Raw genomic sequence first — 23,155 nt, forward strand, 5'->3', positions numbered from 1 at the left:
CTGCTCAGATTTACAGACAATTGAATTTCCACAGCAGAATCTCCTGACAATAAAATTTAGTGATAAAGTAGGAAACAATGTTAGCACTAAGGAGGATATTGTTAAGAAGAAAAGAAATAGAAATTTGCTATGGCAGCAACAAAAAGATGTGAAATTCAGTGTGTGTAAAGTTAAGTTAGCTCTCTGAGGAGACAGAACAGGAGAGGTAACATAAATGTTTAGGATGATATTAATCTTGCAGAAACAGAGACTAGGAAATGACCTGGGGATATCATAGTAATTAATAGTCTGAAATTAAAAGTTCAGGGTCTAGCAGGTATAATGAAGAAAAGTAAAATCCCAGAACATTTATATATTTTTAAAAAGGTAATTAAAAATCAGGTAGATAATAGACCTTGTTCACATAGCTTGTCAGTACTGATCACTATTTCAATGTTAAACTAAATTATTGTTCTTTTTTCCCCTCCTCCATAAAACTGAAACCTTAAAAGACAGTGTTAAATAATCATCAGAAATGTGTAGGATAAAAATGCAACACTCTGTTGATTGGGAGTCATTAAGAGTTATTTCTGGGATATTCTGTCATTACAAGCACTTGTTAGCTTTTAAATCCAGAGGTCTTTTTTTTTTTTTCCCATGCATTACAACCCTTAAATAAAATGTGCTAGTATTCTATCAGTTTAGTTATTTGATTTGAAAATTCACAAATATTTTTAATAATTTATTCTATTTGAATACCAAAAGTTGATTTTTCTTGAGCATTTAGTTATGAAATTACCTTTACCAAGTAATATGGTCTTTGCTTTCTGTAGATTTGATTAATATTTTACTGATGAAACCTAAGCGTATTCTAATTACAATGTGAATCTAAATACTTTCAGAGATCCAAATTACAGGCTCCCTAAAACCATTATATACTTGTGATATGTGTATTTAACTTTTACCTAAAAACTCATATTCACTTCAACAGGTAGTTATTAAATACGTATTATATCACAAACACCAGGTTAATTTGTGACAGAGCACAGAAGGAAAAGATGATGGTCTAGCTTTCCAAAGGATTACTTTGCGGGGAGTGACAGAGCCATAAACTTAGCACTTCCATTGGGAATCAAAACTGGTGGTAAAGCAGGGAAGGTACAGGCTATGATACTTAACTGACCTAATTTTTAAATTCCAGCTGAGCTCTTTATTGCTGGTCAGTGTGGTCAACTGATTGAAAGCTCTGAACTTCAATTTTCTCTCTTGTAATCTAGTGGTAATACCCATGTTATGATATTAATGTCTATAAAATTGGACATAAAATTGGGAGCCAATTGAGGCTTGTGGTTGTTTTGTTGTAGTTGCTGTTCTGATTTTTTTAAAACTGACCTGTATAGCTTCCATGCCAATTTTTTTTTTTTTTTTTTTGTATTTTATCTGAAACTCTGCATTCTAAAATCAAAGCCACACAATATATTATTTATTTAATTTTATTCCCATTTATATACTATAAAATAATCTTTTAGTCAACATATCATCTTGTATAAAATAATTGTTAATTTAAAGGATATTTATTAAATGCCAGTTACTTGGCAAAGTCCCCCCAGACTGCCATGCTGCTTAAAATCTGTGGAATCAAACAGAATGCATCTAAGAATAAAGAAAAGTGCATGATTATAATATAGATAGTTTCAATATATGTGTTGAGAAGAATACATATTATAAGAAAACAACAGAAAGACATCTCTAACTCCATTTTAGAGGCAAACACTTTAAAGAAGTAAACTGCAAACTAAACTGTGAATATTAAATGAGAAATATTTTCAGATACAGTAATATATATAGATGAATATTATTACAAATTTTTCTGTGTTAAAACATAAAACATATTTATTATCCAGTGGTTCTATGCCCTTTAAAAAAAAAAAAAAAATGATTGCTTTGTGGTAGAAGGGTTTATTTCCTGCCATTCTGTATTTGGATGTATATATTAACTGTCTCCAGAATGCATCTGAAGACAAATTAATTTTTTTTTTTTTTTTTTTTTTTTGAGACAATGTCTCATTCTATTACCCAGGCTGGAGTTCAGTGGCACTATCATGGCCCACTGCAGCCTGCAGCCTCGACCTTCTGAGCTGAAGCAATCCTCCCACCTCAGCCTCCCAAGTAGCTGGGACTATAGGCTCACACCACCATGCCTAGCTAATTTTTGTATTTTTTGTGGAGACAGGGTTCACTGTGTTGCCCAGGCTGGTCTCAAATTCCTGGGCTCAAGCAATCTTCCTGCCTTGGCCTCCCAAAGTACTGGGATTACAAGCATGAGTCAGTGTGTCCCACTGAGTAATTAATTTTAAAATGGCACTGTGATTATGAATTTGTGAGGAATAAGATAAGAGAATTACAATAACATGTCTATTTGTTCAATATTTCTCTGAACAAATATAAGCACTATATAACCTCTGTATTGCATGTTTAAATATACCGGTATATTTTATCAAACGCTTGTATATAGTGCATACATTTCCTAATAAACTATTATCTTTGTCTTCTATATCTCTTTCAGTTGTCTCAATATTTAATCATCGTAACTTTCTTTTTTCTCCTATCCTCACAGTGATGTGTTAAGAGGATGGAAACATTCATAGACATTGTGGTTATCGATAGCCGTATGTTTGAAGTAATTGTGAACTGTTTTAAAAATTAAAACTATAATAGTTGTGATTCTGTACTAAACAGGCAGATTTAATTGAAGAATGCTAAAATAGCAAATTTTCCATTAAAAATACATTTTATTTTCAGCCATTCAAAGGGTCAAGATTGTTTAAAAGCAATGGCAAATGCTGAAAGCACAATAAAATAAAACAGAAACATTTGTAACCCCAGAAAGTCATACAAGCACTCCATCTTAAGAAAAACAAACAGTAATTTAGAGTATGTTTACAAAAAAAGATTATTTGCTTCATTTAGTATTTCATTATCCTCTGTTAGTTGAGTAGTATGTGTAATGTTACATGTTATATAGTGTTAAACCATATAACATTTTCATAGTTAGTCAGTTCAGGTTTAAATTACTGCTTTCTAAAAGAACAATTCCTAAGATCAAGGAGAGAATAAACTCAAACTTAGTTTTAAAAAGCCGAACTTACATACAAACTTGAAAAAAACCTAAAAATTATGAAGAATGTGCCTATTGGTTTAGAAATATTTTGTTTATATTTTTTGCAAAGCAGTTTTTAATGTACAAATAGAAACAATAAACCTACTGTCAGGCCTCTGAGTCCAAGCTAAGCCATCATATCCCCTGTGACCTGCATGTATACATCCCGATGGCCTGAAGCAAGTGAAGAATCACAAAAGAAGTGAAAATGACTGCTTCCTGCCTTAAGTGATGACATTCCACCAATGTGATTTGTTTCTGCCCCACCTTAACTGAGCGATTAACCTCCTAAAATTCCTTCTCCTGGCTCAGAAACTCCCCAACTGAGCACCTTGTCAGCCCCACCCCTGCCCGCCAGAGGAAAACCCCTTGACTGTGATTTTCCACTACCCAACCAAATCCCGTAAATCCACCCCACCCCTATCTCCCTTAGCTGATTCTCTTTTTGGACTCAGCCTTGCACCCAAGTGATTAAAAAGCTTTATTGTTCACACAAAGCCTGTTTGGTGGTCTCCTCACACAGACTCACGTGAAATTTGGTGCTGTGACTCGGATCGGGGGACATTCCTTGGGAGATCAATCCCCGGTCCTCCTGCTGTTTGCTCCGTGAGAAAGATCCACCTATGACTTCAGGTCCTCAGACCAACCAGCCCAAGGAACATCTCACCAATTTCAAATCGGATAAGCGGCCTCTTTTTACTCTCTTCTCCAATCTCTCTCACGATCCCTCAACCTGTTTCTCCTTTCAATCTTGGTACCATGCATGCTTGAATCTCTCCTTTCTCTTAATTTCAGTTCCTTTCCTTTTCTGGTAGAGACAGAGGAGACACATTTTATCTGTGAAACCAAAACTCCGGTGCCAGTCACAGACTTGGGAAGACAATCTTCCCTTGGTGTTTAATCACTGCAGGGATGCCTGCTTGATTATTCACCCACATTTCAGAGGTGTCTGATCACCGCAGGGAAGCCTGTCTTGATCCTTTACCCTTAGTGGCAAGTATCACTTTCCTGGGGGACAAGCAGTCCCCACCCCTTCTCTCCATGTCTCTACCCTCTCTTTTCTATGGACTTGCCTCTTTCACTATAGGCAAACTTCCACTCTCCATTCCTCCTTTTTCTCCCTTAGCCTGTGTTCTCAAGAACTTAAAACCGTTTCAGCTCACACATGACCTAAAACCTAAATGTCTTATTTTTTTCTGCAATGCTGGTTAACCCCAATACAAACTCAACAATGGTTCCAAATAGCCAGAAAATGGGCACTTTTGGTTTTTCCATCCTACAAGATCTAGATAATTATTGTCATAAAATAGGCAAATGGTCTGAGGTGCCTGATGTACAGGCATTCTTTTACACATCAGTCCATCCCTAATCTCTGTTTCCAATGCAACTCATCTCAAATCTTCCTTCTTTCCCTTCCACCTGTCCCCTCAATCCCAAGCCCAAGCATTGCCGAGTCTTTCCAATCTTCCTTTTCTATGGACCCATCTGACCTCTCCCCTCCTCCCCAGGCTGCTGCTCCTCCCCAGGTCCCAATTCTTCCTTAACCTCTGTTCCTCCACCCTATAATCCTTCTATCACTTCCCTTCCTTACACCCGGTCTGACTTACAGTTTCATTCCACGACTAGCCCTCTCCCACCTGCCCAACAATTTCCTCTTAAAGAGGTGACTGGAGCTAAAGGCATAGTCAAGGTTAATACTCCTTTTCCTTTATCCAATCTCTCCCAAATCAATTAGCATTTAAGCTCTTTTTCATCAAATATGAAAAGCCCAGCCCAGTTGATGGCCCGTTTGGCAGCAACCCTGAGACGCTTTACAGTTCTAGACGCAGAAGGGCCAGAAGGTCGTCTTATTCTCAATATGCATTTAGTCATCCAGTCAACTCGTGACATTAAAAAACAAAACAAAACAAAATTCCAAAAATTAGATTCCAGACCTCAAACCCCACAACAGGACTTAATTAACCTCACCTTCAAGGTGTACAATAATAGAGACAGTCAAGTAGCAATGTATTTCTGAGTTGCAATTCCTTGCCTCCACTGTGAGAGAAACCCCAGCCACATCTCCAGCACACAAGAACTTCAAAATGCCTAAGCCACAGCAGTCAAGGATTCTTACAGGAACTTCTCCATTAGGATCTTGGTTCAAGTGCCAGAAATCTGGCCACTGGGCCAAGGAATGCCCGCAGCCCAGGAGTTCTCCTAAGCAGTGTCCCACCTGTCCAACTGGCCCAAGGCTCTGACTGACTCTTTCCCAGATCTTCTCAACGTGGCAGCAGAAGACTGACGCTGCCCAATCATCTCGGAAGCCTCCTGGACCATCACAGACACTTTGAGTAACCCTTACAGTGGAGGGTAAGTCCGTCTCCTTCTTAATCAATACGGAGGTTACCCACTCCACGTTACCTTCTTTTCAAGGGACTGTTTCCATTGCCTCCATAACTGTTGTGGGTGTTGACGACCAGGCTTCTAAACCTCTTAAAACTCCCCGACTTTTGTGCCAAATTGGACAATATTCTTTTATGCACTCCTTTTTAGGTATCCCCACCTGCCCAGTTCCCTTATTAAACCGAGACATTTTAACTAAATTATCTGCTTCCCTGACTATTCATAGGCTACAGCCACACCTCATTGCCTCCCTTTTCCCCAGTTCAAAGCCTCCTTCACATCCTCCCCTTGTATCTCCCCACCTTAATCCACAAGTATAAGACACCTCTGCTCTCTCCTTGGTGACCGATCATGCACCCCTTACCAGCCCATTAAAACCTAATCACCCTCACCCCAATCAATGCTAACATCCCATCTCACAGAACACTTTAAAAGGATTAAAGCCTGTTATCACTCTCCTGTTACAGTACGGCCTTTTAAAGCCTATAAACTCTCTTTCCAATTCCCCCATTTTACCTGTCCTAAAACTGGACAAGCCTTACAGGTTAGTTCAGTATCTGCACCTTATCAACCAAATTGTTTTGCCTCTCCACCCCGTGGTGCCAAAGTCATATACTCTCCTATTCTCAATACCTCCCTCCACAACCCGTTATTCTGTTCTAGATAAACCTACCTACCCCATAGATCCTAAATTCTTTCCCTACTCCTCTTTCCATTCATTGAAGACAGCTTTAGAGACTACTCCCACACTAGCTGTCCCTGACTCATCCCAACCCTTTTCATTACACACAGCCAAAGCATAGGGCTGTGTAGTTGGAATTCTTACACAAGGACCTGGACTGTGCCCTGTAGCCTTTTTGTCCCACAACCCACCCAAATCCTATAAAATGGCCCCACCCCTATCTTACTTCGCTGACTCTCTTTTCAGACTCAGCCCGCCTGCACCAAGGTGATTAAAAAGCTTTATTGCTCTGACAAAACCTGTTTGGTGGTCTCTTCACATGGATGCACATGAATCCTACCCTTGGTTCCATTCAACAAATAGAGTTTAGAGGCACATCTTATTATTTGGATGCTTTATGCTAAATGTTAGAAATAAAAAATTTGATCATTTTTATCTTTAGTTTGTCAACCTAAACAAAAAAGTAGGAGACTTTTTAAAATAAAATGATATTTATTTGAAAAAGGGATTGCAATGGGAATATGTATGCTATAGAAAACTATGTGCATGTTTAGGTAGGTAAAGGAAGACACACATTTTTTAAAGGAAAAGTGAGGAGGATTATACAGTTATTTTGAGATAATTATTCTTGGTTATAAGGATCAGTCAAAGACTGGACAGACACTTGCTAGGCAGATGTCCTGGCAGAAGAATTTCTTTTGTGTAGAGTTGCAAAATGGCCTTTATGCAAGGTTGTGGTTTCAGCAGAATCTTGTGTGATAGCTCTTGTTATGATGCATTTGTGTCTGACAGCTCCCTTGTCAACACCTTGCCGGGCTTCATAAGGGATTTTTTAGCACTAGTGGCCCTATTTTGATTCTAACAACTGTCACAAATTTTCTACCCATAATACATATTTTTATCACTGAAAGGTGGAGCTATAGACAAGGGGGGAAAAATGCAAACCACTCTGAATCCAATAATAAAATTGCTTGCATTTCTTGCTATACCTTTTTAAAACAGAACGTTCACATTTAAAACATAATTATACAGATATTTTACTTTTTCCAATGGTTCATTTTAGTAGTAACAATACCAACAGTTTACCTGGTGAGATTATTGCTAGATTAAAATTTACTGAGGAAGTGTCTGTCTAGTCATATCAAAATGACTCTGCACAGCTATTTGAAAAAAAAAAAAAAATCTATTGGATCCAGATGATTAAACTGGCAGGAAAATCCCTGCACGATTTTGAGTGTTTGTTTATGTTTCAACTTTGATAAATACTAATACTAACTATTCTCAACTAAATAGTTAAGGAATAGCATCCTTAGAACATAGAAATTAAAACCAATAAATTGTTTTCAATTGTCACAGAAATATTAAAAATACTTCCATTTTGTTTAAAAATATAACTCAACATTTATTCAACCAATTTATTTGATAAGATTGATTAAACATAATATAACACCATTTAGATATAAATGCGTGATACAGATATGTGACTCTGTGTGTGTGAGGAGCAACAACTAGAAATACAAATGGAGTGCAGTTTTATATTCTGAGTATTTAATAATTTATGAAAGAAAAATTACTTTAAACATACATTAATAAAATTGTGTTTCACTGTAATAAAAATGTACTAAAAAATGGATGTAATGCTGTTCAGAAAGTAAGAACCGTAACCCCTTCCTCTTTTCTTTTCAGTTCTGGTACAGCTAGTTTGAGGATAGTCAGGATCTGCATATTCAAAGATAATAATATAGCAACAGAGCATGAGATTTGCATCTCCACTTTAGATTTCTCACTCTCAAAACTCTTTTTACCTTATCAGTGCAGCTACGAAAAGGCTTAGCAAATACAGCTGGAGTGGAATCTTTCACTCATTTCAAACTGAAAATTTAATTGTTCATGTCCATTTCCAGCAGCAAGCCATGTCTGCAGACTTGTGATAAATCCAACCAAAGAACAGGAAAGACTTGGGGATGTATGCAAATAAAATATTAACCCACATCTGTAAGCATTAATGTAGCAAATTCTATTATAGATATTATGTATATAACTTAATTTCATTTATACTTGACATTGAATGGCCTCTTCAAACTGAAAAATATTGAACCTGCATTTCAAGTAATATAGGTTCGTTTAAACATGCCTAATATTATTATGCCATTGGCAAATTTACTTCTGTCATTTAGATCAAAGGCATATATTTTCTGCATTTCTATGCCTGCTTCTCAGAAATAATGCTGTTCTTTCTTCCCGCTAATGACTTAATGCCTTGTAATTCTTCAGAATATAGAAAATTGCATAACTAAATTGCATAAGTGATCTTATTTTTCCATAAAACAATCTTTGTCTCCTTGTGCAATTACATTGGTATTTGTTTATCCATGCTGTGCTTTAATTCATTTTAATAATTTATTTTTAAAAAGCAGTGTATTACAGTGGAAAAGAAAAATAACAACAGAGTAAAAGAAAAAAAATCCAAGCTTGCCAGATGAACATATACTTTTTTCTAATATAAACAGAGAATTTTGGTATCTGAATAAAGGAACTAAACACTATAATAAAACATGTATTAGGATAAATGTATAGAAAATAAATATGTCATGACAATCTAGCAAATAAGTCAATTATGAGCATATGTTACATTTATAAAAGGATCAAGACTTGATTATATTGGACTATATATTGAAAGTCAAATAAAAAAGAAAAAGAATAAAAAAGGAGGAAAGTGGTGAGGCAAATTGAACTCCTTCTAGAAAGTCAGTAGAGTCTAGCATCAAAACAAAATAAAATACAAAGTCCCATTTTAAATATCTTCATATTGAGGAATGTCTTCAAGCATAAAAAGTCTGTATTACTTCTTTTACAATAGAAAACATATAGAACATTTTTTTTCTTTAAAAAGTTAGTATTTCTTTTTTGATAATAAGAGATTAATATAGTAGTTCTCTATTTGTAAAAGATTGATGCTTTATATTTTATTAAAAAAATGTATTTGAACTATGAGTAGAATTATTGGTTTAGTTATAACTGTTTATTTAGCTGGTAGTTACCAGACATCTTTTCCAGTCATTATTCTCATCCAGATCAGTTGCGATTTTTTAGTTTACTAAGGCTTTGCTGTGAGTCTATGTTCAATGATGCTATCACCACATATGTTGTATTACAACTACTCTTTATACATGCTGTGAAAAATGGAAAGTGTATACATGGAAACATTTCCTTTTATTAATCCTGTATAGATATTATTGCTGAAGCTGTCTATTGATGTGGCAGTTTTATTAGTTAGAAAATTGTAAGATTACATCCCTATGAACAGTAGCTCTTTGGAATCATAAATTGGAAATAAAGCAATCTCTCCCTTGCCGCTTTTTCATTTTGATGAATTATATTGATGATAAGGATGATAAAACAAAGTTTTCATAGTGGAAGTTTCTGCTTATATTTTTAAGACACAAATAAATTACCTTGGTTTACTAGTGTGCTCTTGCTTTTTGAGAAGTCTAGATTGATTGATCATAGGAGGCAGAATGGTGTAATGGTTTGGAGTTTAAAAGAATTGAATTTGCTCTTTGTCTTCAAAATTTACTCTATGACATTGAGCAAGGTAATCAGCCTTTGTGAGTGTCAATTTTCTGGTTTGTAAGACCAATAGAATGTTTACTGCTTTGAGGATTTTGATAGGTTTTCGAGTGATGTAATGACACATGATCCATTTCAAGTAGCGTAACTCAACTAGCATAAAATTCATGTATTAGATTAAATGGCTGGGATGAAACCTACATTACCACACAAAACAAATTTGGCTTTTTCTTCATTGAAGTTCAGCCAATTCTTTAAGTGACTATATTGTTCCACATTCCCTAAAATACTACGCGTTGAAATAAATACTGCCACTGCAGTAGACAGATAGAAAAGTTATAGATTATGTTACTATATCCAAAGTAATCTTAAGAAGAGTAAGATTAATAATTATTAATTATTTCTGATAATAACTGTTATTAGGCTTTTTGGTGTTGGGAACTCTTGAAGTTGCCAAAAAGAAGAAAATAGATAATACATGAAAATATGTTCCCTAAATTTTCCACATTTTTCATATTACAGAATTCAATTTAGGAGTAGAACATACAATAGGAGTAAATAACCCACATTTTTGGTGTTATATAATTTAGCCCAGACATCCGTAGTGAAATCTTGAAGATGAGTGGAAAAACAATCAGGTAAAGATGAAGATATCAATAATCTAAGCTGAAAGAACAGCATCCTTACAGGATTGGAGACCAGAAGAAGAGCAGTATTTTTTGCACATATAAAGTAGGATATTGGAGCCATGGTAAGAGAGAGGGTTATGGAAGTGAGGCTATTACATGATTTATATGTCATCCATACAGAGAGTAGTGGCCCATCAAAATTTTAGTTCAGAAATATCATTGGTGTCGTAACTTGGAAAACGGAATAAAATCAGAAGTGTGGAGACCACCTTAGAGGCAGTTTTAGGAATCCATCTAAGAGATGATGGAAAACCCAAAATATTAGATTAATGGAATAATTGAGGAAGTGAAGTTAACTAGAACTTTATGACTGATGAAAGAAGAGGAAAGCCACTAGCCTCTGGATTGCTGTCTTTTTAGTTATGCCAGTCTGAGACTCAGAAGAGACATCTTTGGTTGGGACATCATTTTAGAAATTATTGGTGGTCTTAATGTCAAAATAATAACTTAGTTGTGTTTACTTAGTATAGTTTTGAACACTTTGTAATATATAGAGAAAAGACTACTCTGTTCATCTGCAACGATTTTTAAGTCTTAACTAAATTTTAAAATATTTTGAAATATATCAGTGTAAGATTCTTTCCTTCTATAGTATTTACTTTTATATTGTCACCGTCTCTTTATATTAGTATTAACATAGATTTCTTTAATCAAATTATTCCTGTCCCCTCATCTGCAGCATGTACTCTTTAAAGTTCATATATTCTCATCCAAAAGATAACATATTCTAGGAAGAAGGATAATTATGGTTATTCTAACCATGGAGTACATTAAATGTGTGTACACTTTACATTTTATGGATTAATTTTCCAATATTTTAAATTAATTTTGTAGGCCAAAGAATACTTATAAAAGTTTCATTGATGGTGTTTTGGATTAGAGGAAGAGGCTGGGAGATTGTGTGTATAGGGAAAGGTGGGGTTTGTTTTGTTTTTGTTTTAATCAGTGTACAGATTATATAATAACTTATTTGCTTGACCAAATTTTCTGAAAAGGATTATATTATCAACAATTGTGAAATCTGACTCTTACCTTTACAACACAGTTGGAAAACACCTACTTTCTGAACTAAATTCATATGCTTTTAAATTCCATTAAGGAATATGTTTGCAGGTTTAATAACTTTCTCTCCAGGGTATTACTGAATTGTATTTATTATGATCAGAATATATAGCAATTAAAAAATCCAACCATCTGTGATAAGCCATTTGAGAAATCCAAGACTCTAAAAAAGATAAATACATTTTGATGTATTAAACTTTTGACACATGTATAGGAACTACACACTAACTATACAAAATTTTTTTTAAATTGTTCTGTGCAGTTTTAGGATAAACAGGATAAATTTACTAAATTAAGATAAATATAGAACCATTAAACACTGTCCTTAAAAAAAAAGAACACAAGATCTGTGTCCATTTATTTAATTATTTAATGTTTTTGTTTTATAATTATTTAAAAATTAATTTGTGGCTAGATATGGTGGCACATGACTGTAATCCCAACACTTTGTGAGGCTAAGGCTGAGGCTGGAGGATCTTTTAATCCCAGGAGTTCCAGACCAGCCTGGGCCACATGGTAAGACCTTATTTCTATGAAAAAAATTAAAATATTAGCTCAGCATGGTGATATGCATCTGTACCCCCACCTACTCAGGAGGCTGAGGCAGGAGGATTGCTTGACCTCAGGAGTTTGAGGCTGCAGTGAGCCATTTTTGCACCACTGCCTACCAGCCTGAGTGACAGAGGTCTCAGCTATCTGCAAGAGGCCTCTGCTTGAGACAGCAAGACCTTACCTCAAAAAATAATTTTTAATACAGTATATAATTACCAGATCTAGAAGCTCTACCTGTGTCATAATCTACATTTCAAGACTTCTTGAGTTCATTTGCTTCTGATCCTTAGTGAGTGGAACATCTGTGAACTGGATAAGTCTTCTTAATGATGCCATCTCTGTAGCAAATGACCACACATTTCAAATAATACATAAGCCTAGAATAAAAGGAATTTATCCTTTCATCTGGAACAGGTGCTTCCTGAATGACTTTCAACAAGTCACGCTTCAGTTTGATTCCCACAGCTGTGACAGTCTGTCCCAAGCAGGTGACAGATTGTTTATCCACTTTGTCACTTTAAATAATGCAAACATGTTTTCAGTACCTCCATATCATTACATTTATGTCATTTTGAATGTTCATTATACAAATATGCCATCCTAGTTTTATCTTGAAAACTACATCAGACACTCTTTGTAACACGGAAGCTACTATAGTAATCCAAGTAACAGTTTGTGTAACTGTAAAAGTCTGTTTCCATTCAAGCAATGTACATCAGGTGAGAAGCACGTTGTCTGATTTTTGGCTTAGCAGTTTTGTGCACTCATAAGGTCAGAGGTACTTGATCCTGGCTGTTTGTTGGGATCTAGAAACATCAGTAATAATTTTTTTTTCCTTTTATTTTGAGCATCACAATCACTCTCTGCCTTACTCCTCAGCAGGTAGTGATGTTCCTTGATTTCCCTAGCATAGAGACAAAGCCACAGTGATCTAATATTTAGATAGGTAACATTTAAGGAAAGATGTAGGGCACATCAAGCATATAGGATGCAACATTGTATACATCAGATTAACCTGACCTTTTTGTTTGGAACTACCCCGAAGTGTCTCCATGTGCCATCTTTCTCCTCTGCAGAAGACCCAGGCAGCAGTATTCTTTCATGTACTCAGCCTTCACTTTTCTCATATGGATGGACAGCTTATTACTTCAACCAATTACAACACTTCCTGATAAATTCCTATGCTGGCAATAATGTGAGAGGAGGCTAGAAGTGTGGGGAATTAAATACTCCTCATCTTCTACCCCGACTCACCTTCCTCAACCACAGTCATCAAAGAGTGATTAACGGGGCTTGGGTAAATAAAGTACTCTATCAGTGAATTGTGTTCTCACAGCGTTCTACACATCCCCAAGGGGCTCACCTGCCCAGAGCAGTGCCCTCTGCTCTTCAGTCCACCTAGACACTCTCTTCTCTTTGCTCTTGAAACCTTCTTATCCTGACCCATCATTCTTGGAACCATTAACTTATAAAGTAATTGCAAATCAGACTCCTGTTTCAGGGTCTGTTTCTGAGGATCCCCAACTTCAGACACTCTGTAAATTGTTTTCATGGTAATGGTATGGAAAACACATTATTTTATCTGAAATACTCATTTTGTAATCTCCTTTTCATTAATCATCGAATTATTGAACAGAAAAAATGCTTATTACTTTAAAAAACACACACATATTAATATCTGTTTAGAATCATAGATTTCTGTCTAATCAGCACATCCATAATGTAAACAGATTTTTCTAACAACAACAACAAAAACACCTTTAGAGTCTCCCTCAACCTTACTCATCCTTATATTTCATTCATTTTAATAAAACTTTTTTTTTTGTTTGTTTTCTGGCTTCCAAGCCCACTGCAAATTAGGAGCTTCAAATTTGAATTCAAAAGTGTGCTAGTGCTAAAAAGACAGAAAAAAATCAAATACAAAAAAAAAATTTAGGAAATAAACCATTTTGCAACCCCATTATCTAGAACAAAGCTGATACACCTAGTTCAACCTATACATATATAAATTAATATTCATAATTTTAATTCTAGAATATCAATAAAATATTCGGTGATGTTTAGAATTATTTTTGTAAGCAATTTTGAATGTTTAATATTTTTAATGGCAAATAAAAATGTATTGTTCAAACAACCTATGCTCACCCCTCAAAAGTCACATGGTAGAACTCATTTTAAAAATGCACAATATCTAAGAGAAGCATAATCTAAACTGAAATTTTGACAGTTGGATTTTACAGAATGAGTGTTTTCTTTATTCACGTATAAAAATGATGAGTAAAGGAATCCACATAGCAAAGTAATTGGTTATATATCTTTAGGAAATAAGTCATTTCAAATTGTTAAAACATTGAAATGAGAAAATATATTTTGTCTAAAATACTTTTTTTTTCTAATTTATACAACAAATTGTTGCCTTTACGAAAAGCTCAAAAGATCACAGTAAGGTATGTAGGAATTTTTAAATTTCTCACTAAAAAATGTACCTAAAATATACAAATTAAGAAAAAGTTTATCTAGAAAAAGGTTTATAAACAGAGCAAACAATAAAGAGATAATTTGCAAATTAACCATGTTTTTATTTCTTACATCATATTATATACATGCTGGATCAACCTGTCAGTGTCATTCAAAACAAAATTGTGGAAACATGTTTTAAAACAAGTATTAAATATACTGAATTCTAATCTACAACTATGCCCAGGAACAATAAAATTAGTCTAGTATAGAAAATTAGAAAATTATTCCTTTTTTATGCTCAATATTTGCATGTTTAATAATAAACATATATTATTTTTCTCATGTTTGATGTCTTTTAATATAATTCAGTAACTAAATTCTCTTTCAAATGCTGTAGGCTTTCACAGATACATCTGGGAAATCATTTACCATAGTTTCTGAATCCTTACAGTGACTTTGGAGCAATACTGTTTTAATTAGCCACAAAATTTTTATTATTTTGCCTAAAATAGAAACACCACAAGAGGATATGATCCTTTACCTGTTTGTTATGAACATATTTTGTAATAAGAAGAGAATGATCATCTGTTTACACATATAGATGTCAGTTTACATATTTCAGGTTTCATTGAAATTAAGTGCATATGTGAACAGATTTTAAATTTGTTTGCACATTTTCCCTTCTGAGACATTCATGTTAAAGTATGATAGCTTTCATTGTCGTGTGTATTTTTAATGTAGTGAAATTTTTCAAACTGTTTGATTATCATTCAATTACCCTTGAAAACCAGAATCTTACTTTGTCTCCAGTAAAATAAAGGAATTTGTTTTAGGGCCTCTGTTATTTATTTTAATGCTGTGATTCTGAGTGCCCAGATCCCAATAAGTTCCTTGAATCTGAGCACCAACTATCTACTGGTGAAGCCCTTACCTATCACTTCTCTTTTCTTCTTCATTCCTATCCTTTGCAGTTAGTGAACTGTTTCACATATTGAGTCCTTAATACATAAAAGAGACACCAAAGTTTTTATTTCTTGATTTATATATGTCTTATGTTCATATCTAAGTATAAACTCCCAGAAGTAGAAACTAATTTAGTATTCTCCATTTTTTGGAGTATTAGTATTCTCTCTTGTTCTTAGCACAATACTTTGCAGAGAGCAGACAATTAGCACATACGATGAATATGTATGTATTAATTGATTTAATTGCTTGGTTAGTAATTGTGTTGTAGCTAATAAGTTGCTTCCTTTCAAACTCTTCGATAACAATCTAAATATGTGAACTTTGCAAATCTGAAATTTATTTGTCTTAAAGGCAATCATTATGGCATAATTTTTATTTCTTTCATTGAATCTTGTTAAAAAATCAACCTAGAATAGTCCCCTAATGTTAACTGTTTCCTCAGATATTTGTTATACAAATTATGTATAGATGCATAGCAATACTGCTTGCTTTAAATAATTGAATTTTGTTTTGTTTTTGGGGTTTGTGTTTTTTTACAGCTGTGCATTTTTTTAGTCAGTACAAACAAAATAAGATAATGTTTATAATAAGAAATGCTTTGATAAAGTTCCTGGTCCTTCAAATACAGAAAGTGAAGAATAAAATTGTCCCTGTATCCTGCAGGAAAATTATCTCTGTTGGTAGCCTGCAAGTAATTTAGGAAATACATGCTCCACTAGTACCTTAGTAGAGCTGGTTGCCTGGGATAAAGTACAGTATTTAAAATTAGTTTATGCTTCAATCATTTTTAAAAAAATATTCATAATTCAGAGAGCTGACAGCAGAGCAGGTACTGTTTATCTGCAATTATGCAATATTTGAATTAAATGGTAAATAACAAGAAAAAGTAAAGACTATTTATTTTTCAGCCCAGTGATTCTCAAATTTCAGTATAGACAACAACCCCATGGGGTTCATATTACCAATTCCTTGGAACTATTCTAGGCCTACACATTAGAAATCTCTGTGTGTGGATTCCAGGAATATGCATTTTTAAAAGATTTATGCTCAGTCTAAGCCAGTGAGGATTCAAAACAATTTTGAAATTTACTCTTGAAGTTCCCTTACGATAAGATCGTCATGGTTCAAGGCATAAAATAGACATGCAATAGACAGTTGAAAGGTTGAAGGCTAAAAATGATTAACCTGTAAAACGTGTTGAAATTCTAAAACTATTAACTTTTTTCACATCAGTTAAAGAAATAGTCTCATTTTCTTTAACTATTAAAATAAGTTATGCCAGTTGTTCTTACATAAATATTGTTTAATGAATTTTAGTTTCACAATATGGATGGTGCATACAGATTTCTACTGAAAATTAACATAATTTTTATGTTATGTTAAAATTATGTTAATTTTCAGTAGAAAAGAATGGTAGTGCTTTTTTCTTAGTTTTCTAATTCACTATCAATTATTCCTTGATTAGAGTCATAAATAATTTATTCAAAATTCAGTCTCTCCATTCAGTTATCATTATTATTAGTTCTTGAATTAAAACTGCTTCTTCTATATAAAAACATACTATATGACCCAAGAATTGTGAGTCATAGCAAATTGCTAGCCAAATAATAAATATTTAGACAAAATTTAATGAACTAATTTGTTGCTAATTCATATGTAGTTTGAATACTTACTTCCTGTAGGTCCACATTTTCTTGATCAAGAGTAATTACACATAATTATATGTATATAGAGAAAAAAACTTACCCATTATTTTTATGCTTCCTTGAAATATGTATACAGTCTCAAAATCATCATATTGCTGATTTTTAATTTTCTATTTTCCATTATACAAAATAAATGACTAAAATATCCATATGTATATAATTCCTTTCTTTCTCTTCAAATAATTTATGACTTTAGGTACATCTCCTCACTTTTTGGACTGAAACTAGAAGCATAATTGTTTTGAACTAGTTATCTCCAAACCCATCTCCAATACCATTTTGTAAAGTAATGCCAGTCTGTTGCAATTGTGAAACATCTACCAACTTACTTATTTGTTCCTTTATTCACTTAGTCAGCAGCTACTAGGTCCCAAGTACTAGATTTAAAAAGTGGATGACACCAGAGCTAAACTAAATAGCAAAGTATATGTAAAAACATTAATTATTTTACCTGCATACACTAATAATCAAGCCAAAAAATAAAAACCATGACTCTGCTCCAAGACTAAACAAGCCAATAAATGAAAAATTTCTTTATAATGTTTTTCTTTAGAAATGCAAAACTCACTCATTTATTCAACATACATATAGAAAGTTTTTATTTTATACCAGGTTCTATGGTAGGCCATCAAGACACACAAATAAGACAGTGACTGTCTATAGGGCGTTCAAACCTAATGATAGCAGCACATGTGCATGAGAAATTAATACATATTTTAGTGTAAAAAATAAATATATCTCTAATATTCTACTAAGGTAATATTACACATATGATGTTGATTAAACTATTTACGATTTATATGCTATGGATACAAAGTGACTCAAAATCCCGTCTAGCTGGGGACACAAACACAGACACACAACACACACACGCTCACTTGTAATACTTAAATATAAATAATAAAGTGAGAGGAGAGGAAACTAAATTTTTTGGTTTTGTAATTTGTACAAGGCGTGAATTAGGTGGTTTATATCAATCACATTTAATGAAAATCAATCAGTAAATATGAGCAATATTAATAATTATTTTAAGATGAGAAAAGTTAGATTCAGAGAGACCAAGTACCTTGTGCAAAAACTAATATAATCATAGTTCAAACGTAAGTCTGACTGGTTGTCACAGATGTGCTTTCGGTAATTTTGCACTATGTTAGCGGTGCGAATTAAATTAAAAATAAAAGAAAGAAAGCAGGTGATACAGTAAAACTTTCTACAGGATTTAAATGTTGTGTTTTACATGGGATTTAAAGAAGTTGTAGTAGACATGAAAGAGGCAGAATGTGAGTGAAATTTGATGGATGAATATGATTTGATATACTAGCTGCCATTGCATATATAAAATGAGTGCAGTTGTGGTATTCTTTGAAGATTGAGCGTAATTACTAAAACAGCCATTTATCTATAGAAATGACACTTATCAGCTGAGAAAGAATGGATATTTGGAAAGGAATAAACATGTGGAAAATAATGAATAAATCAATTTTTCATAACATTGGATTATAAACATCTCTGTGTGTAAGATACATAGAGCAAGTGTTAAAAATACAAATTACCCAGACTTTCTGGAGTCCAACTCATCAGCATCTCTCACAGTAAGATCCTGGAATTGTTGTTTTAATAAACACCATAGAGGCTTTTGATACAGGTTGTTTAAAAACTATTCCTTGAGAAGCATTAGCTCGAAAGAGAGTGATAATCATAGTGAAAGACAGTATATGGATGGATGATAGATAGATGAAATCATTGATTTTGGACACTAATTTCAGGGAATAGCCATAAATTATTGTGTTTTCTTTTTAAATAATGGGATTTGCAAGGTAATGTATTTTAAATGCTAATGGAAGATGACTATACAATCCTCTATATGATGTTAATAAGAACTAACTAAAATAAAATAGAGCTTTCTACTGCTTTCCCGACATATGAATTCTATAATAATAATAGCCACTAATATTTAATTAGCCCAAAATATGTGTTGGATACTATTCAGCATGTTCCATAGGTAAATTACTTAAGATAACAGCAATCCATTGAGTTATATCTCATAAGTATCTCACTGTTACAGATTAGACAACTGAGAAGAAGTGGCTAGGTGATTTGTTCACAAATGATCAGAAAGTGGCATGATTAGAGTCCATGATCTTAACTGATACAATGTACTAATTTGGTGGTTTCAACTTGTTTTTACTTTGAGTATTCAAGTTAATCTGTAGTGAAAATGTTTCAGTTAATTTATTTTTCATTTAGTAAATACTTTCCAAATATTTACAGTATTTCCTCCTAATTCCTAAAAGTTTTAAATATTATTTATAGTACAAAATGTCACTATAGAGATTTCACATCTATTTGACATATATCTTAGCCATTTACTTTACTTCCATCTATCTTTGTCTTAGATGTACAGAAATATGTCCACAAATAATGGGAAAATAAATGTAAACTCACTTAAATGAGTGGAAAAAACCCATAACCAGTGTCAACTGTCAAGTAAAGAGTTAGAAGAATGGAATGAATAATGACTGAGTATATATAATTCTGCTGACAGTGTGGATTTACTGATTCATATGTGACATTTGTCCCAAAAATAAAAACAGAGATGAGTGAGCTGTTTAAAACACATTAAGTATATCTTTGGGGAATTTATGACAAACTTTTATTAAAATAGGTTACTTGGATTGTTCTGTTTACACCCTTACATAGCACCCATCCTACCAGTACCAGTTTAGCATAGAAATACAAGACTTGCAGTAAAGCTATCCTTTTGGAAAAAAACAAAGGCAAAAGCAAAACACAATGCCTACTGCATTGCCATAAGTACAAATTTAAATAAAACATCAAATTTATTTATTTATTTATTCAGAATAAATAAAAAGCTTAACGAAGAAACCACTTCACATACGAGTTGAAAACTTTAAAATATGTATCAATTGGGGTACCTAAGGTTGTTAACCATCAAAAGTTGAAAGTGTGCTGTTTATGTAAATCAATGGAATTTTTAAATATGGTCAGGAATAATTATATATCTGAGAGATAATATGCTCAATAAAATGAAGTATGCAGATGAGATTGTGGTGTTTGGAAAGGTCTCAAATGTATAACTTAGTAGATAAGTAACTCTAAGCATAAACTAGCTCTGTTTCAGCTTGTCTTTACGTAAAAAAGGAATATTACAACATACCTGATATAGTTATTCTTAACCCAAAATGTGCTAATGAAGATAGGAGAGTTCTGGATCAAGGTAGGGTCCTCATACCTATTTAGCTATTTTCATCGTCATTATCTTTGAAAAAATAAATGAAATAATAGAAGCAAACCTTTTTAAAATGATAAGTCTTCATTTTATTATTTATATAGTAAATTATTTATAATGTAAACTATTAAAAATGTAAAACCTCAGTGTATAAAACTAGAAGAAAATGTAAACAAAATCCTCCATGACCTTGGGGTGGACAAAAGCTTCTTAAATGGAAAATCTAAGGCACGAAACATAAAAGAAAATTTTGATAAGTTGACTTTCATCAAAAGTAAATACTTTTGCTCTTCACGGGTCATCAATAAGAAAATGAATAACAGAGTCATAGAATGGGAGAAAATATTTACTTCATGCATAACTGACAAAGAATTTGTATTGAGAAATCTTAGAAGTCAACATAAAAGCAATGAAGAGTATAAAAAATAGTCAAACTCTTTAAGAGACAATTCATGAAAGATCATTATGAACAGCCAAATGCACATCAAAAATCTTAACATCATCACTCATCATGGAAATGCAAATTAAAACCATGATACCCTTACATACCCATTAGATTGGCTAAAGTTAAAAAGACTGATTATCTCAATTGTTATACTACTGATGGGAATGTAAAATGATACTACTACTTTGAAAAATTGTTTGACAGCTTTCTTTAAAAAGTGAAAGTTATACCTATCATACAGTCTAACCAGGAACAACTACATTATTGGTAGGACCCATTGCACAATGAATGTATAAACTATAAAAAATTAAATATAATATACACATATGATAAATTTATTTTTAAGTCTCTCAAATAATACCATGTATTGTCTCTTATACTCTCAGTTTTGTTCTAAGAACATAACATTTTGTTTCAATTGAAGAAAGAGTTGTTTTTTGTTAAGAATCTAGAAATTCAATAATGTCTGTAATTGTATTACAAACTCTCAGACTTCGTTTAAGGTGTGATTTTTCAGGTCCATGGCGCAGGAACACGGAAATCTTTATTGCATTTGTCATAAGTTACTTCTATCTTTATAGCAATACCTAAAGGAGCTACTTAGCTAAGAGTTGAATAATTAAGAATTACTAAACCTGAAACTTGGAATAGGATGAATGACATGACACTTAACTTCATGGATATTTGAGATGCATATTTAATTTCTAAATAAAAAAGAATATGTAAATTTCCTGAACAAGTGAATTTATCTCTGCCAGGATCATATTATCTGTTTTATTCATCACTTTGTTTCTTTATTATCCTGTGATTATTTTCTGTGCTCGCTGCCACATGCGTTATGGGTAAAACAAAACAAATGAACACATAAAAAAATTCACCAAATAAAAACGCACATCCACCAACATTTCTAAACAAGAAATGAGCTCTACTTTTATGATGGTTCTGAAAAATATCAACTATCGCTCTCCCTATCTCTGTGTTTTTTCTTGCTTGGAAATTCTTAGCTTTTCTGAGACCTAGGATGTGCTGCTGCCTAAGTTTATGATGGCTCACCCTATCTGTCATCCAAAAAAACCAAAACCAAAACACAAACAAAAACAACAACAACAACAAAAAATCAATTCCAATTGAACATTACATTAGCAAAATACATTCTGCTGAGCAGTTTTCCAATTCTAGACACTGCAAGGTATATAGCAGTTAGAAAATAAAAACATAAAATAATAAATAATTGAAGGAAACTGACAGTTTTTAATGACTTCAGTTGTATTTAGTATGTGTTATATTTTAAATTTTAAAATAACTATGAAACAAGAAAGTGAAGATGTCAAGCATATTTAATATGAGGTCAGGGGAGAGCTCGGGTCTAGGATAAGAACCAGTCATTTCAAAAATCACAAATAAATTATAGAAATAATCATATCACTTATGAAGAGAAAATAAGGAGATGTTCTATTAAGAAAACTAATGTTTACAAGAGTAATTAATGAGAAGTGGAGGCTTATAAAGAACAGCCAAATCTTAAGAGGAAAACTAGAAATGTGTGGAGTACATGAACCAAGGGAGGAAGTATTTCCAAAGGAGGATATTGTTTATTTAGGATGCTGCTGACTGGGCAAATAAAAGAATATCAGCAAAAGGATGACAGTGTTGTAAAACATCGAAATAATTAGGGCCCTTTCAGACAAAGAGAGTGTTGGAGAAGAAGACAGTCTGGACTGGACTGAGGAATGAGGAAATACAACAAACAGTGTAAAAAATAAACAGCGTAAAATCATAAATAAATTCTGTCATTAAAAGAACAGAGAAACAAGACAAAAACGAAAGAGTAGATAAAATTTATGATAGTTTTGGTTTTGTTTTCCTTTCTGTTTTATCATGGGAAATACTAGAGCATGGTAGATTTGTTTTCCTTTCTGCTTTATCATGGGAAATACTAGAGCATGGTAGAAAGACATTTTTTTGTTGTTGTTTTTTTATTTTTTTGAGATGGAGTTTCTTTTTTGTTGCCCAGGCTGGAGTGCAATGGCATGATCTCGGCTCACTGCTATCTCCGCCTCCCGGGTTCAAGCTCTTCTCCTGTCTCAGCCTCCTGAGTAGCTAGGATTTCAGATGCCTGCCACCACACCCAGCTAATTTTTTATTTTTAGTAGAGACGGGGTTTCACCAGGTTGGTCAGGCTGGTCTCAAACTCCTGACCTTAGGTGATCCACCCACCTCAACCTTCCAAAGTGCTGGGATTACAGGCA

This window comes from Papio anubis, chromosome 3 (genome assembly GCF_008728515.1).
Source record: "Papio anubis isolate 15944 chromosome 3, Panubis1.0, whole genome shotgun sequence".
NCBI classification, from domain to species: domain Eukaryota; kingdom Metazoa; phylum Chordata; class Mammalia; order Primates; family Cercopithecidae; genus Papio; species Papio anubis.